Source organism: Pteropus alecto, unplaced genomic scaffold (assembly GCF_000325575.1).
Source record: "Pteropus alecto unplaced genomic scaffold, ASM32557v1 scaffold146, whole genome shotgun sequence".
In the NCBI taxonomy this organism is placed as follows: domain Eukaryota; kingdom Metazoa; phylum Chordata; class Mammalia; order Chiroptera; family Pteropodidae; genus Pteropus; species Pteropus alecto.
The window spans coordinates 32,047,936-32,066,531 of NW_006442107.1; positions in this window are offsets into that span (position 1 = coordinate 32,047,936).

An 18,596-nucleotide genomic window follows, 5' to 3' on the forward strand; every position below is an offset into this window, starting at 1 on the left:
GGGAAAGAGACAGGGAAAAAATTCTAGTTTGGCTAAGTCTAGTCACCATTAAATTTCATTCTATAAAATTTCCCAGAGAGGGATCAGCTCTGTAGACAGGTTATTTTTACCACTTTTGCAAAAAACCTTATATATGAATTTAAACTACTAAGTCATTTTTTCCCTTTGAAAAATATATGAAGTTCTCAAGTTTTAAACTTGAATTCTCAATTGATAGAATTGGTAGGAAAGAGGTCATCTTACTTTCAGATTCTCTCATTTAAATTTATTATCCGGTACTGATAGTAAAAATAGAATGAAAAGCCTATAATATTTGATAGTCTTGATTTTGCATCCTCAGCCAGGATGGGAAAGTCATAATAATGTAATAATACGTTAAATTTACATCCTCCATATCTCTAAAAAACTAATAGAGTTTTACCAGGCAATTTTTAAATCTAATTAATCCCATCATCATTCCTGAATGGTAGGCTCTATGGAGATGGGATCTGTGGGATCTTCCCCTTACCAGGTAAGAAAGGCCAAGATTTATCACATGCATACTATGTACCATACTTTATGCTTGGTCTTTTGCATTTTTTCCACTAAGTAATTGTCATGCCATCACATGTGGTTGACATTTGGATAGATTGCAAAGACTCCCACAATTCTCCATTCTTCCTATAAAGAAGCTGAGTCCAGTTCTCCACCCTTTGAATCTTGCTGACAACTTCACTTACCTTAGTGAATGGAATGTTAGCAAATGGGATATAAGCAGACACTTCAAAAGTATATGTGTACTGGGGCTTCTTGGAACATTATTACCATGTGAGTAAGCCCAGGCCAGACATCTGCCCACCAAACATGAATGAGACCACCTTGGACCAGCCAGTATGCAGCCAACCTGTCAACTGACCTCACAGACATGTACAAGCCCAGCTGGGATTAGTTAACCCAGCCTAAACTGAAAGAACTACCCAACAGAATCATGAGCCTAACCCATGATATTATGCAATAATAAATAATCAATACGGCATTATTCTCCCTATTTTAAAAATCAGAAAACGGGTTCAGAGAGACTTGGTCTTCAAATTCAGTATCGTCTTATTGCAAAGCATATATAGAATCCATGCCATGAGAAGAAAAGTTGAAAAAACTCCACGTGTTAGGGTTGAAAATCAAAATAGTTAAACATTATTGCTGTCCTCAAAGATTTCAAAAAAAAGTTTAAAAGAAGACAAAGTATGTTGGTTTGATTCAGCCGGGACAAGGAATAGAACTTTCAAGAAAGCAAAATTTAAGTCAAAAAGAGAAAGAACATGATAATATTCAGAGTTACTTACTATAGAATATCAGCCACAGAAGGAATTCCATTAGAGGCTGAAGGACACCAGAGCAGCAATTCTTTCTTTGGAAATGATGTTGGCCTAGGGACAAAAAAGTTCCCTTTCCTACTCCAGGGTTCCAGAAAGATATGACGCTTCAGACCTTCTTCAGGTGTCTGGACAATCTAAAGTCATTGTGTGTAAGGCCTCTGGGACTTGGAATTCAGTTTGGCCAAAAATGGAAATACACATTATACCTGATGTGGTCATTTGCCTCTTGTCACCCAGTTCCTTTGGTGAAGTCTCTTGCAATTGAGACTTCTATATTGTACATGAGAAATTTGGCTACATGTCAAAACAAAAAGTTGGGCTGAATTTTGTTCCTTTTGATCATAGGAAAACCATGTAAAATCTGCCCTAACCCCCACTCACTGCTGGCAGAAATGTAGTTACCGCCATTACAGAGTCATCTTTGTTAGGGTTCATCTCCACTGTCCTTTCTCTAAACTCATTTGCTATGGGTTTCTGCAGATCAGAAGTCTCTGAACCTACCCCAGTGTAGATGGATGTGGGCTCACTTCTCAGGAGTAGGGTAGCAGTCACCCTGACCTTCTGACCATGTGTCTCTGTTTTTCATAACAGGCCACCCCAACACCTCTGTGCAGAACTTAACACTCTTCAGTGATGGTGGTTTCCAAAACTTTATGATCTATACAACTCTTACATTTGCTTGTGTTACTGTGGTCTAATATACTTCGTGTTATAGTCAGTGTCACTCTCAGCTGAGGAAGAATTATACAGTGACTCAAAATAAATATCATTGTCAAGCATAAACCTGGATGATATGTGAAACTTAAATGAGACACACCTCCATGGACTGGGTGGAGAATTTTGAAAAAAGAGTAACATAATTACAAGGAGAACTCCTTTTGGTAAAAATAATTACCACTCAGGATGTTGTTTTCTTTGTACTGGGTGCTGGTTTATGGAGAAAACCTACGCCTACAGAAATCCTTTCAAGGTATGATTCAGCCACTAAGAGGGCTTGAAGTTCACTCTTAATTAGTTCGTTCAAATCTTTTTTACATTTGATTGAAGGTTGCTTCCTATGAAGAAAGAAATGTCCATGCAGTGGCCAAAACAATCAACCCATTCACCCACCTCCATCCTAGTAAGAGTTTCTTTGTTATGTTTTGTGGTTTTAGACTCCTTCCACCAATGAGAATGGCTCTGGGCATCATCTGTGGACTTGGGCTTGTGTTTCATGCTCATGGCTGCTTGAGTGAGCTGGCTACATTTGGTGTTAAGAAAGTTTGTGGAGAGATTTTCTCCGCCCCATGGATTTCTGATATGACCATCAACATACAAGCCTGACGTCATTTTCAGAGGAAACTGGAACAAAACACACACTGAAAGTGGCTCAGAGAAGGAAAGTACCCTGTTCCCCACTCTGCCCTACTTCTCTCACACTGGAGTCCTGCAGACCTCACCTCCTATGCCCAGGATGTATATAGAACAGTGAAGTTGCTGCTGAAAGGGTATTACTTTGGGTGATGATTATAAACATCATAGAGATTCATTTAGAAACTATAAATTATAGAACAAAAGCATAATCCTAATAATTTTCTACAATGGTTTTAGCTGTGAGGAACAGAAAAATAGACATCACCACTATTATATCCTTGTTAGGGTCTCAGAAGCATGTGTCTCACATGTTGATATGAAAGCATCAGGTTTTGGTACATGAACTGTCATTTGTGTTTATTTCTAATGATCTTTAACACCAGAAAGGAGCTGCTACTCCTAAGTGACTGTCATTTACACCTGATGGCCCATGACTTCTCCACTTTCCAATTGTTACTCCTAGACAGGTAGAGTCTCCTCAGCAGTTGCTCTTCTCCCGAAGCCAGCATGCAGATTCCATCCTCCGCAACCTTGGTTTTGGATTCGAAGTGGAGACCTACTCACGTCTTGCCATGACAGCTGCTTATTTCCCAAGAGAGATGTGGCCTGGTCCAGCTCTAAGGCAAGCAACAGCTGAGAGAAGGGTAGAGGAGAAAGTCATTCGGAGACAATGTTAGCTAGAAGATCTAGCTTTAGAATGAAAAGAGCAAATGGATAATAAACATGTGCAGCAGGAAGTTAAAATGAGTGTCTGTCTCGCTAACTTCCTCACGCCAAAAGAGGTGCGAGAAAAACTATACTTGTACAGTCCTTAGCTCAATATCCACTTCAAGATATTGCAATGTAAAGATTAGAGGAAAGGATTCCAATAAAGAGACACTGCCGGCATTGCGGGAGAGAGGCAGTACTTTCCGTCCTCCAGTCTACTGCAGAGGTTTCGTGAAGAATCTTCAGAGTGCTTAATCCTTGAGGTGCTTTCTAGAGTTGTATGGGCTGAACTTGTCTGAAGACATCTGGTTACCATGTACATAGGGGCTAAAATCAAGCCTGTCCCCTCACCAAGCCTTGCACAGCCCCCATGAGGCCATATGCACTGAGAGGAAAGACATCTAATTTGCCACTTGCACATACACACACGCACACATACTCAACCTGCACTCACCCGGAACTAAAGTCCTCAAGTAAGAGGTGAGCTGGGAAAGCAGTTGCCTATGACCTGGGCCAGGTCTAAATGTGAGCCTGGCTCGGTGAGCACTGGCCTGGGGTTGGCTTAGACTGTCCAAGGGCATCATCTGGAGGTCTGAGGAGATCCTGAAGAAAAAATTACCTTTCTCAAAAAGGTAGACTATTGGAAAAGAAAGAAAAAATGCTCTATGTATAGGAGACACTTATTTGTGAAAGTACTTTCCTTCACCCTGGGCAGAATAAAATTTACGATCTAGATTTTCTCTTTGAATTTAAATGCAATGTATGTTGTCATATTTCCTGATAGTTGAAGGTGGTTTTTTTGTTTTTTATTTTTTGTTTTAATCCGACAGGAGGACAGGGAGGGAGACTATTCATCAGTGGCTATTTGAAGTTTAGTGACTGCCCAAAAAGAAAAAAAAAAAAAACCACTCACTTATTTTTGAGCAGTGAATAATTTTCACTCTCCTAAGAAATTACTGCAATTTGACACGTGAAATCTAAGGCATAGATAAGTGTGATCTTGAAAAATTGTCTTTTGTTGGCTTGATGCTAACAACAAAAAAAAAATGTCAGTGCTATAGGCATTTCTCCATGGTTTAGTGTGAATTCGGGCTGTGCAGCAGAAAACTGCACAGCACTTTGTCTGCATTGTTATAGCTGGAAATGGTGGACGTGGTTATTCTGCCCACTGGGCAAGGGAAATCACGGTTGTCACTTCTTAAAAGGAAATCATTTCAAATGACTTTAAATTTAAGATGAATTACGCATTCTGACACACTTAAAATTCTACCTCTTTATAAAAAGCATAGAATTACCCAATTAGTGTTCTTTTTTCTGGTTTTGTTTTTTGAGAAAGATCCATCTGTCCTCTAAGTTATATTGAACACATTTAAATAACCACACACATATATTTCTTTAAATTTTCATTTACCAATAGAAACATTAGATACAAATCTCTGAGTATAACTTCAGCCTTTGAAAACTCCCCCATGAAAGTTACTTTTTCAGGGTCACTGCATAAGCTGCCATCCTCCAAAAGTGACATAATAATGGTTGTCGATCATGTAACCTTGGACTTCAGAACAGAATTTTTTACTAGTTTTACCAGGTAGAGTCCGTTCTTATGAAAGTAAGCTCCCTACAGCGCCAGCTGGAACCTGGCTTAGTAGGGAAGGAAGCAACACATGGATATTCTCCAACGATGCTAGAACAGAGAGCTCCTTCCTGCCCTGGGTCATTGAACAGTGGTCTGAATGTCTCTCAATGGCCCTCAAGCATCAGAATGAAAACACCTCACAAATTGCTCAGCTTTATTTTTATGACATCGACTTCATTCCTTTTGGAGATAATGTTGTCTGAGAAAATCTTAAGCTTTTCCACTGCCTATTGGATGCACTTAATAAATGTTTCAATGCAGGTGGAGAAACTGACTTTAGAAAGCTGCTGACTCACTGTGGGTAAAACCCAGTCAGGCGCCACATACGCTGACAATGGTACATTGTGGAGTTGTGGGGTTTTTGTTTTCTAAGACAGAAAGAGGAATAAAAATATTATTTTCATCTTTTAAAACTTAAAAAAATACAAATAAATAAAACAAAAGTTTAAATGAATTTCACATTTATTTTTGGGATCTGTTAAGAATGACAGAGAGAATAGTAATGGGAGAGAGAAAGAGAAAAGTGTCGCCGAGTTATAATCCAAAAGACCCTAATATGTCTCAATATCTATACTATGTTACAAGATGTGCTTGCTTATAGAAACTGAAAAGGATTCCCAGCCTTGAAGACTGAGGAGCCAGGCACAAAAACCAAGATCGCAATGGGGCGTCATGTTCAAAACAGACCGTGTGCCAAAGGGCCTGGTGGAACAGAAGAATAACTACACCTGCCTAAAAGAATTTAATCACTTCACACCTCAGCTATAAATACAGAAAGCACCTCCCCGGTCAGGGAGAGTTGCCATTAGAACATGAGCTCACTCTCTTCCACCCCTTAATCAAAGGATAAGTTTTCTGCTCTACTTTACCAAACTCAGTCTTGTTCTGTTGGCACAAACGGCACTGGGCAGGACTTCAGTTTGGGTCCCTGACCCAAAGGGGTCCATCATAGAAAGACATAGAGAAAAGTAGTGAACACAGATGCAGAGAAATACTTAGAAACAGGCCAAGAAAGATGAAGACAGGCACATGTAAAAGTTGGATTGTCAGACATTATTGTTTTAAAAAAAGAAAACAAACAAAAACTGGTTTAATTTAGGCCTAACTTCCCAGCAAAGATATGAGAGTTTTCTCTCTCCTTCAATGAAAAATAGAAAGGATTCTAACTGGGCATTTGGAGACCAAGCATGACCTGTCACCTACCTTCTGGCGAGACCTCTCCAAGGCCAGCCTTTTTGCAACACCTGCATAACTGTCACAGCTCTAGAAAGCAATCTCAGAGCCTCTGGAATCCAATGAGAATCTGAGTCTACTGTAAGCTAGTTGGTGCCAGAACATATAAGCTTCTAAATTTTGAACAAATTTTTGAAAGGAAATTTTTATTGACCATTTGTAAATAAAGAGTGCTTAGACATTGGCACAGCATTACTAAAAATATATAAAGAAAATTGTCTAGGTAAAAGCAAGATTTTTTTTTCCTTTTTCAAGTGGTTTATACATTCTTTTCACAAAATGAATCTGGAGGCTCCAGTTCTTAATCTGTAAACAGATTAAGAAGCCACACATTTCCTCACTCTTCTGAAGATGTTTCAGGCATATTGTACTAAAGACTTCTTTTTGATAGTTCATCTATGCAGAGAGTGCTTTTAGATCCTGGGGAAGCATTTCTAAAATCAGGGTCCATTTAGGTACGGGATTTCAGGGGTGCCTGAAGGCCAGAACGTTCCCTTGTGCTGATGTTCCTCTGATCCTGCCTGTCAACCTGCCCACAGCTCTTCCATGTTCATAAAAGGATCCCTGGCTTTCTCTTTTCCATGACCATTTCTCCCTTGTGAGGTCCAGAATGTTCTCATTGAGAGAATGTATTCCTTTAGCTTAAGACTTGGACTCTTTCTCATCTGAAAATAATATAATATTGTATGTCAATTATACTTCAATAAGAATAAAATAAAATAAAATTTAAAAAAAATAATAAAAGCTTACATTTATTGAGTGCTTGCAAAAAAATAAAAAATAAGACTTGGGCTTATTTTATTTTATTTTATTTTATTTTATTTTTTAGACTTGGGCTCCTTTTAAACTGCAGCCGCCGCTGGAAGTAGAATACTACTGTCAGCTCCCCTTAAAGGAAAGTTCTAGAAACTGGCTTTGTGAGGGAGCCGGGAGAGAAGAGGTGTGAGGACATTCAGGAAGCAGATCTCCCCTGCACACATGTTCCTGCTTCCTGTCTCTACTATGACTCTGCACATTGGCCCAGCTTTCACTGTGTTTCTGAGCAGGACTCCAGGCAATGAAAACTGGCTGGACTCCTGGGTCAGTCCCCTGGACTCTGTCCCAGAACTTAAGACCTTCCCACTGTAATAGAAAAAGGACCTTGAAGAGATTCAAATAGCTGATCAAAGCAGTGGCTCTGTAGGCTTGGGTGTGACAGGTGGAGATGGTGAGCAGAGGAGCTGAGTGGTCCAGGAGCCCTGAGGATGACCTGGAAGAAGGGACAGCAAGGTCAGTCAGCAGAGGAGGTGGTCATGCAGCACTCTCAATAGTTTGTTTACTGGAGAGACACATCTGGAATGTAGGATGTGGAGGGACACATTTGCTTCTGTTATTGCCTCCCACCTGCTGACTGGTTGGGGATGTCACTTAACCTCGCAGTGTCTCTACCCAGTAAAACAGAGATAACCATCCAGCCACTTAGCTAACTCACTCACCCACCCACTGATGGCCACACAGAGCTTTAAAATCACCAAAGCATTGTTCAAGGTACCAGGTACCAGGATGTATCTCTGATGATAATAGCTCTGAGAGGGGATCCAGTTTCTAAGATTAAGTATGATGTTTCCTATTTGACAGACAGAAGTTCTGGGTAGCAGTGCGAAAGATAGAGGGGTTGAGACTGGAATGGGGAGCAGGGGACAGTGTTGGGGAAGAGCAGCAGAGCTAGACGCTGCGTTTATTTCCTGATTAGCATTCTAATGCACTCGTGTTAATGGTGGCCCAGAGGATCAAACTAATCAGACAGAAAAGCATTCCCTTTCAATTGCAATTACAACCATTATTTATGTTATTGAAATTAATCAATCACTATTGATGGCCTTTACTATTTTTACATCATTTGAAAGGAATGGGACAAACAAATCTCTAGCCCCTCCCAGGGTAGGGAGGTAGGCATATTTTCCTCACAAGGCAATGGAAGAAGAAAGGACAGTTATGTGGTTATTAAATTTTTAACATGCAATTTCTGTGTAAAGCAACATATGATATATGTTCTTATTTTTTTCTGGCCAAGAGCTTAGGCACTTTTTAGTAGATCTATACCCCAGACATCAGTCACCCACGTTGGCACCACATTGGGGCATGCCAACAGCACTTGCTAACGTCCCCAGAATGGTGACATGGCCATTCTGCTGATTAGGGGTATTAGAACCATAAGGCAACTGACTACAGAGTTGTCTGTATGTAAATTGAAGCACCTGCCCTGGTCTCTTGCTAGTCATAATGTGTAGCATTTTCCCTTAGCATACAGAAAATGGATGCACTTAACAAAATGGTGAAAATCATACCTACAGTTTGAGCAAGACCACAATTAAGTCCATGTTAGGGAGTTTTGAACACTTTCTAAATGTATAGGACTTTCTAAATATATATTTACTTCCAGCATCTCCTTTTATTCTTACTGCTCTCAGAAATAGACAGACAGTTACTAGGAAGCCACATGAAAGAATAGAGCTTTGACATCAGAAAGACTTGTATGTGAATGTTTGGTGGACCACTGCCTAGGCTACATGTGAGCAGGCTTTGTGATAGGAGTCCAAGGGACAGAGAGGTAGGACAACCAAGTCATCCGGGTCAGCCAGGGCCTTCTGGGTGTTCGAACAGAAGGGCCCTTGTCCAGGCAATGCTCTTAGGCCAGGGAAAGCTGGGACAGTTGGTCACCCTACAAGCAGTAGAGTGCAGACAGAATTCCAGAAAGAACAATGGGTGAACATGCAGCCTACGTTCACCCCCGAGCCTTCCTGGGGGTTAGCCAAGTGGTGGCAGGCGGTGCTGGAGGTGGGGGACAGATTGGGACGACCTGCATTCTTATGGGTGGGCAAGGGCAACTTCAGAAAGGAGAGGGCCAGGCCAGATGTGCTTGTCGATGCCTCCCTCTGGCTGTGTGTGGAGGCCAGGCTGATTCCAGTAAGTGCACGATGAGGCCAGGCTGATTCAGGTAAATCATGATGGTGACATCTTAAATGAAGTTCCAACAGGCTCAGTGAGAAAAAGATGACTTCTGGTAGAACGCTTTGGGGACAAGAAACAGAAAACCTACTAGAATCAGCCTAAACAACTAGATTTTATTGGCCCATATCAGGGAAAGTACAGCTGGTCCAGGCTCCAGCTTGTTTCTACCCCGTGGGTTCTCCTAGCTCTGCCCTCTTGTGCCGCCTCACTAGGATGATGGGCAGCTGGGAGGCTAGAGTGGGTTCTGTCCTCACCCTCTGGTCAGGAGAATGGAAGAATGAGCATTTTTTCTGTGGCTCACTTGTGTGTGTGTGCGCATGTCACTCAAGAGCAAGGACAATTCTTTCCCTTAACTGCCCCAGAATACTTCCCTTGAGTCTCCGTTAGCCATTCCTGAACCAATGTCTGTGGCCAAGTTCCCGGCCAGTCCCAGGCAAGAGGCACTCACTGACTCGTAAGTCAACTAGGCCGGCTTTCCCTGAAGTACATGGCCTACTTGGGCAGAGAGGCAGAGAGCTGAACAGAACTCGGCATGCTCTGGAAAAGGCATGTGGGCACCAGCATGTTCACCACTCAGACAAACAGAACAAGTAGTATAGAGGAGAATGGAGAATATCAGTGATCAGTTGGATCTGGAGACTGAGGGGGAGGAATAGACAGAAAGTAGGCCTCTGGGGTTCTGCCTGCACCTTTACAGGTCAGCTATGCTTTGCAGCCCTGTGCAGTGAGTCAAGTCTGGGACCGGGCATTGACACTCCTGGACCCAGGCTTTTTCCTTAGGCCTTCCTGGGCTGAGGTTTACATCTCAGAAGCTCTTTCTGCAGGAAAGACGTCCGAGAGAAGGCAGAAGGAAGCCAACCCTGGACAGGGACAAGTGAGGAGATACGTCCCCCACTTCCAACCACCTTACACGGAGGGTGCTCAGACCCCACCAAGCAGCCCACACACAGCCCATCCTGAAGCTTGGAAGGCAGAAGATGAAGGCCCAGGGAGCAATGCACATTTTTCAAAAGCTCAAAGGCAAACTGCTTCTAAAGTTCTATGTGGGCTAAACTGCTCTAAACTTGTATCCCTGAGGCTGGAGTCTCCTCCCAGGAAGAAGACAGGTTCATTGTAGCGTAGTGGGTGTCTCACCTTCATGTGCTGACTTTCCCCACAGCTAGTAATAGTTCCTATCCATCCCTGCAGATTTCTCCAGGACTCTCTCACCTAGCCCCAGACCCTAGATCTTGAAGCTAATTAAAGTCCAGTTCCAGAGGCCTCCACACCTGGCTGCACCCAGCTGGGCTAAGCACCTGAGGGCACTAAGTCTCTCCACCCCATCATAGTTCTCATTGTATTGAAATTGTGTGTTTAAGTATCTATCTAACCTTCCACCATCAACCCATACACCTGGAAGTTTCAAGGACCAATCTCAGGCCTGGCACAGTGACTGAAATTTAACAGATTCTCAATGTGTTGAACTCAACTGAATTTTCCTAGAAATCAAATAATGTGTTCATGAATGTTAAGTCTAACTGCCATCTACTCGTTTGGTTCCCTGGCTTTCTTTCAGTTAAGAAAATGAATGACCCATTGAAAATTAGATGAATGGTAGGATCAATAATAACCTTGTGAAACAGTTTATCCCTTGTCCATCCACATACACCCAGACACCATGGGCACTTCAGCACTACTCTCAGGCCCAGTTTAACTTTACAGATAAAAAGATTTCTCAGCTCTCAAATCCTATTCGACTTTTACAGTTCCTACTAGGATTCATAGCAGGGCAAAATGCATGTTCTGCTTCTTCCTGGACTGCGTTATGTTTTGCTGTTAAGCCAAGAGAAAGCTTCCTTGAGATTGTTGATGATCTAGTGCTGATACCTGGAAGTATTACTCAGCTTCCCCTTCAGAACAAGGTAGCAAGAACCAAAACCCCAGGCTGGATGAATTCACTTCCCGTCCCTGGATTAGCTCTGCTTTAAATTTCTACAGTTCACAGAACAGCATTGTCTAAAGTCTCCGAAATCTAGTGCATCTCCTATCACAATTGCAAGCAATTCTGCCCTGATTGCTATAACCTAGATGACCATGCTTTTTGCTGTACAGGGAGAAACTAATGAGATGGAGAGCTTTCTCGGATGTAAACCTGCTGGCCCACTGCCTAATGCTCCATGCCAGGGACCTCTGGGAGCCCACCTCCTGAATTGCCGATGTGCCTGGTTGCAGCAGAACGTGCTGATGTGTCTATCGATTGCAATAGGATGTAAGTGGACTGTAAAATAGAACAGCAGGTGGAAGGAGATCCTGCAGGGAAACGACTAAACGGTTCCTCCCAGCACACTACATATTAGCATTATCGCTGGAATAGCCTCTTCTCGATAACAGGGCAGTTATCGGCCCAGAGTACGCATTAGGAACACAGTGTCATGGAACTAGGCAGAAAGGTGACAGCCACTGATCTGGGATGCAGCGGCTTTCCACTCACAGGCACCAGAAGCAAAGCTTCAGGCCTGGAAACCTGTGTCAAAAAGCAGAGTTGCATTTTATTCTTAGAAACGATGTGCCTCGCAGCAGCTGGTCTGCATTGTTGTTGATGTTATTTAGGTGAGTCCAGACTGTGGGATGACCTAGTGATGTATTCTTTACAGAACTTGTTCTTTCCATTTCAAAGCAGAGGGTATAAAATAAGTGGGAAATAAGATACTTGATGATTTGTTTCTCTGTGAAATCCAAACGCTGATAAAAGATAGAATAACAAGAGTTTAGATAGATAGCCTGAAGGTTCTCCAGAAAGAATTAGAAGCTTCCAGAAGTGAACGCCCACCTGTACTATGTACCCTATTGGCTTCCCTGACAGAGGGAGGCAGAACACTGACTTAGATAATAGGTCACAATCATGATAAATTATGGATTTGCAGCTGTGTTTTCCTCTGTACCAGATTTGACAAGACTTATTTCGTCTAGTTCTCTGTTGGGATCAGGGTAGGCTAACATTAAATACAGCAAATAAGGGGAAAGAGATGCTCTGCTTTGCCCTAAATTGCTTTGCCTGGAAACTTCCCTAAGGCAGAGCCACCAAAGCCACTTCCTCCATTCTATTTGCTAAATTCAAATGATACTCAATGTGAATGGCAAACCCAACACCTGTCTTTCTCACATTTCTGTCTGTGAGGTTATGAGCCAAATAAAATATCTGGGGAGATAGTAATCATTACCGGACCTGAGGACAGGTTCTACCTGGAAGCACTGTAGCTTGTACCCAGCAATAGAGCCCCCTTGGTTTGTGGGCTTAACTGATTTTCCCCAAATCACATAGTGTCTCATGAAGAGATAAGACTTTGGCTTTTGGGCTCTCAGCTCTGCACTTTTTGCCACCATTCTGGATGCTGTCACCAGAACAAAACGGGTTTAGCCTTGTCATCTGAGCAGAAGAAGAAATGTGATATTCTGTGTAAGACAAAATACAAAACAAATCAACCCCTCAGTACACAACCTGGGCTCTGCCACAGAAACTGCGGGGCGTCAGGGCTTGAGTCAACATCAAGGGCTGCGTCCCTTTTCCCAGGCTCTCTTCTGATCCAGGAGTAGACTCCCCACCATGATCTCTATGGAGACCAGCTGCAGACACTTGTGTTTTCAACAGCGGTCTCTACCTTGATAGAAAGCTCATTCGATCTAGCAGTTGGCAGAGGATCTAGAGAGTTCTGCTCCCCCGTAGCTTTTTTAGTCCTCATTGTACCAGACTTCTTCCAAGTTCCAGAACACTGCTTCCTGCCTTCCACATGAGGAATACTTTGACTCTAATCTGACTATAGCTCTTATTTGACTATAGCTCTGCTGGGTAGTTCCTAGGAAAGGACATCTGAGCCTAGGGGGCCAGCCTGGGCATGGGACTTGCAAACACTGGTGAAGTCATCTTGACCCAAGCTCTCATCTAGCCTGGATTACCTCTGCACCCTGCGATCTGCCTCTAGTTACAATGGAGAGAATTTTTCTGTGCTTGATGCTTTTTAGCTGGAAATTTGAGAACATCACAAAACCTATGTGGGGTGCCATCAAAACTGGAACTGTGCCCTTGAAATGAGTCCTGTACTTTAAAACCATTTTTGAGCCTGTACTTTGTGCAACATCCTGAGCTGAATGTTCAGAGAATTGATTCTCTGAGTCCTGCCAAGGAAGTTGGGGTTAGCTAGGGGTATAAGCCTTTGACACTGAGAGATGACACTAACAGGGTGAAGGAGAAAATAATACATAGATAGCAGGATAAAAGGTGTAAAGGCACAGAGTACAGAGAGGGTGGATCTCCTCTGTTCCCCTGTGCTTGGCAGCCACCTGCATCATTGTAACAGGCTGTGGGGGTGCTCTCCATTAAGCAGTAAAATCTATCACTCTTACATGAGTCAAAATCCTTTCATAGGAAGTAAAATCCAGTTGGCCTTGGTTATCAGGTGAACCTGCAGAAATAGAATAAATACTTGTTGTATAAACTAGTGCCTCTAAGTCTTTATTCCTACATCCAGGAGAACTGCTCTAAATACTGGCTTCATTCCCACTGAACCCACAGCTGTGGTATAAAGGGTAGTACAGGGTGGTGGGGCCCAAGCATTATTCAGAAGTGCCTTCATGCTGCACCCTGGGTTATGCTGGAGCTGGCCCTGTCAGCTTGGGAAATTTGATGGTTAAATAGGCATAAATTTTTTGAGCCATTGGTAAACATCTTGAAACAAGCCAGAATGAGAATATTATATCATGGAAATCCACAAATACTACACATCAGGGTTTTCATATTTTATTGTATATTTTTGAGTGCCAGCACATCGCTGGTGTGGCCATTTGGCTTCCAAACACCTCAGTTTCCTCATCTGTTAATCTAGATAATGACACTGGTTTCATAGATTTGTTGGGCAGGTTAAGTGAGAAAATGCATGTGAGTACATGGGCAAGTCTCACTAAATGGTAGCCCTTCATGTATATGAAGGGACTTGTCCTTTCCCATAGTCTAAAGAAAATTGCTTCAGAGCACAATGATTTTCAAAACTCCCATACTCCCCAGGGGGGAAAATACCACCATTCTAGTGGACCGATGCCATCTTCTAGGACTCGCCAAGCTTGAGAAGCCTTCCCACACCTGAAGAAACCACATGGATAATTCCCATGACCAAGGCTGTCAGCCTGAGAGTTCCCACCAGCAGAACTGAAGGATCAAATGAGTCACTGCATACTTTGAAGCCTCAGGAAGCTCAGCCACTACTGATACTCTGATCAACAGGAAAAATCTATAATGTGCCCTTTTATAAAACCTTGTGCTGGTCTCTGCTCAGCTGACACCCTCCTCAAACACTTGTGTGTTGGCTGCTCTCCACCCTTTGGTTCCCGTGGTCAGCCAGTCAGATGCAGCTTTCCCAGCACATAAATGACCACAATGTTGTCGAGAGCTTCTAGACAAAAGGTGAGAGCTCATTTTAAGTTTCTTGGAGGGAGCATTCATGTTTCTTATCAAAGTGGTGTGTTCTGGTCTGCTTTGATATATCAGGAGACACTATTCAGTGTTTTACATTAAAAATTACTTTTTTCCTGATATAAAACCCACACAGTTCTCTGTAGAAAATTAGGAAACTGGTCTTCATTTTAGAATTGATGATATTTGTACTTTGAGTTTGCTCAGATCTGGCCATAAAGGTCTGTTTCAGCAGCTGAGTGAGCAGGAGATAAAGAGGTTAATGCCAGTTACCTACTGTTCGGGGGCCTTTCTAAGAGGGGGTAGGAATGATCTGGTAAATTTGGAGACACTTATTTTGAGGATGGGACTCTGTATTGAATTTTTTTCTAGAGCCTTTGATGACAAATATGGTGGCAGGCCATTTAAACTTCTTTTCTTCATTGGTGAATTCTTCAGCTGGAGGCAGCTTTCCTCAACGGGTGTCCTGCTTCCAGGAGGTAATGAAAATCTGACTGTCCTTTGCACTCAGGAACACGTTTTCCTTCAGAGTCATCAGAAGACTAGATTCATTAAACTAATCAGAGACTGGAGACTGTGATATTATATTTTCAAATATGCAAGTTAGTCAGCTAGAGTAGCCTGGTTCTGATTATTTGCATCTTCAGCCCTACTGTCATCATCTTGGAAAATCAGGTTGAGTGTTTTGAAGGTATGAGCCATAAAGGCAGGGAAATAAACCAGAGGTCCAAAGAAAAAGAGAATTACCTAGATTTATCCAGAGCAGCCAATGAGTTTGATTTTTATTTTTTGCTAGGTAATTCCTGTAATGTGGCACCAAGGAATATTGATTAAATTAATGAGTAAATAGATGAACGGTGAATGCCTCTCTGGATTGACCCTCAAACCTAGACAATAAGTTCACTGTTTATGAATGTTGTTAATGACAGCAACACCCTGTGATGTCCCAGTCTCCCCTCATGTGACACACCCAACGTGGGCCAAGTCCTAGGTCAGGGCAGTTGGCATAGGGCAACCACACCAGCTTGCCTGAGATATAATTCCAGCCCCCATGCCAAAGCAGAGCTTCTCCCTAAATGCCCCTTTCTCGCTTTCTCACATCCTTGTGCTATTTACTCGTCACTCTTCTCCATGTACTCCCACTTGCCATCCTCCTTTCCTTACCAGCAAGGATGGCACTGATGACCTGAGAAGGAAGCCAAGATAATCATCTGCATCCCCCAGATGAACCCACAAATGCTAAGGAATTAGAAACACTATGCTACTCTTTTATTGAGTACTGGCAACTAAAAAGAGGAGCTGACAGAGTTTAAGACTCAATCACATCCAAGGAACCTTTGAAATCTTCAGGGATAGTTACTTCAGGGGTAGTGATGAGCTACACAGCTACTTAAAGCCTGTCTCTCCAGTTGAGATAAGACAAACTATCCTTACGGAATGCTTTAGATGCCTTCATCCGTGGTCTGGCCTCATGGAGGAGGTAGCAGAACTTGATATGTCTTGACATAATTGTCCCACTAAACAAAGGGAAGTGAGTCCATTGCATCTTAGTACTATTCGCCTCACCTCCAACAGGGTATTTTGAAAGGTAGTCTAGTAAATCTAAGATTGAAAAAAAGTTTGACTTTTTTTGTTGTTGAGAATGTCTTTAATCTGAAAAATAATTCACGAAGTGATCATTATAAGAAATAAAATAATTTTCATGTATCTGTATCTGTGATCTATTTTGTAACAGAGCCTTACGTAATGACTTCTTATCATTTGTTTCAAGGTTTGACTCAGTTGCTATTTATTTTTTATCATTGTTTATTATATTTTAGAGTTCTCTGGGCATCTTTGATAGCTAGCAGAAAAAAACGCATTTTAAAATAAATACATTAAAATTAAAAATGCATTTAAAAAATGTAACGAGGTGCATAGTTTGAGGCTTATGAGCCTGACTCATGATAATATCACTACGATGGTCTATCCTTTTGTAACACCTTTCAAAAAGAGGTTGAGAAAAATCTTTAGAATCATAACTTAATTCTTGTGATGTCTCTATAAAAGAAGCACTGTAATTTCTGATTTATAAATGAAGAATCTAGGATTTAAAGTAGTTAAATAATACTTTACAGTCTCATGCTTAACCTAATGTAAAAAAAGCCTAGAGTATACACTGTGCCATTTACACATACATACTACACACACACACACACACACACACACACACACACACATGCAAATATGGCATTGGGATGTAGAAAGGGGAGCTTTAGGTTTTCTTGATTAAACAAAGATATGTTATTCACCCATCTTCCCATACTGTTCTTTCCCAGTCCCTTCTTCTCTCTCCCCTACCCCCATCCCCTCCAGCCTCCTCACAGACTGAATAAATCAGATCCCTTCATAGCCTGATAAATCAAATCCATATCCACAGAATCTAGATTACAGTCCCAACAATAATGCTTACTAAGTGCTGGCCACCAGTTCATTGTTCAGCAAGCACTTGCTCATTTAAAATCCTCATCCCATTTTATGGATACAGAAATGAAGACCAAGGTCACCCAACTGCTAAGTTTCAGATCCAGGGTTATGCAGTATTGCCATTTGGCCTTCGGTCCCCTTGAGTAAAGCCTGATCATTTGTGAGACCAAATGTTTGTTGAGCATTTACCTGGTGCCAAGCTCTGTGTCAGGCACTGGGGATAAAGAATCGCCTAGGAGCTCAAGGGGCTCACAGCCTCTAGGAGGGTGGGGTGGGGAAGAGGAAACCTAGTTTACAATACAATGCTTTACATGATATGCTAGACCCATACACCTGGTGATAGGGGAATTCATAAGGGGATACCGAACCCAGCCAGATGGGGCCCTTGGAGGCCTTCATAGAGAAAATGATGACAAGCTGAGATTTCAGGCAGCATAAAAAAAGCTAGTCTGAACAGGGTCAACCTCATGAGCAAAGACTGGCAGGAGCAAAATCTCAGCCTGTGGGCGAGCCACAGGGGCTTCTGCTTCCTAAGGCATGAAAGCTCCAGTGGGGTGGCTGGAGAAGAGCCCACACAGCTGGTTAGATGGAAAGTCATGGCGCACCTCAAGTCCCCTCCTATGCTGATGTAAGTGACAGGGAGGTGTTGAAGCATTTTCTCTCTTCGGGCTTTGAAGGTGGGAGTCTGGGGGTAGGTGGGGCTGAAGACAGCAAGGTCGATTTTGGACCCTGGTCGAGGTACCTCTGGGACGCCCAGGCCGCGTGGTCCACAGTAGCAGGAGCTGTGGTCCTATGGCTGGAGAATGCTCTCCAAGAGGAAAAGATTAGAGGGTCTTACCCGTGGTGTCAGACCACAGAGAGGCTGTGCTTGAGTGAGGCGAGGGCGAAGAGTGGGAGCAAGAGGGGACACACTCCACGAGGAACACCTGCATTTAGGAGAAACGAGAGGAAAGGGAGGCTTTGAAACGGTTAGAGAAGGAGCGGTCAAGTAGTTCTCAAAAGGAAAACTAGAAAAAGAAATAAAGTGCATTGACAATCAACCAAATGGGTTTGATCAACAGTGTCAAGTGCTGCAGACTTGAAAAGTAAGATAAGCACTGAAAAATGAGCACTGAATCTAGCTACAAGGAGGCCAGGAGTGGCCTTGGTGAAACAGTGTCAGCTGAATGGTGGGAGCTGCAAGTAGGATCTGGGATGAAGAGGGGATGGGAGGTGAAGACGTGGGGAAAGTGAACGTAGACAGCACGCATACTTGCCCAGGCTACAAGTGACGAAGAGGCCCATCTAGTAAATGTGTTGGTTTGGGGGTTTCTTTTTCTAAGAGGGAAAAGACTTAAATTTACATTTACATGTATATGTATAATATTTATATTATAGATTATATAAATAAATTATATAAAATTAAATACGA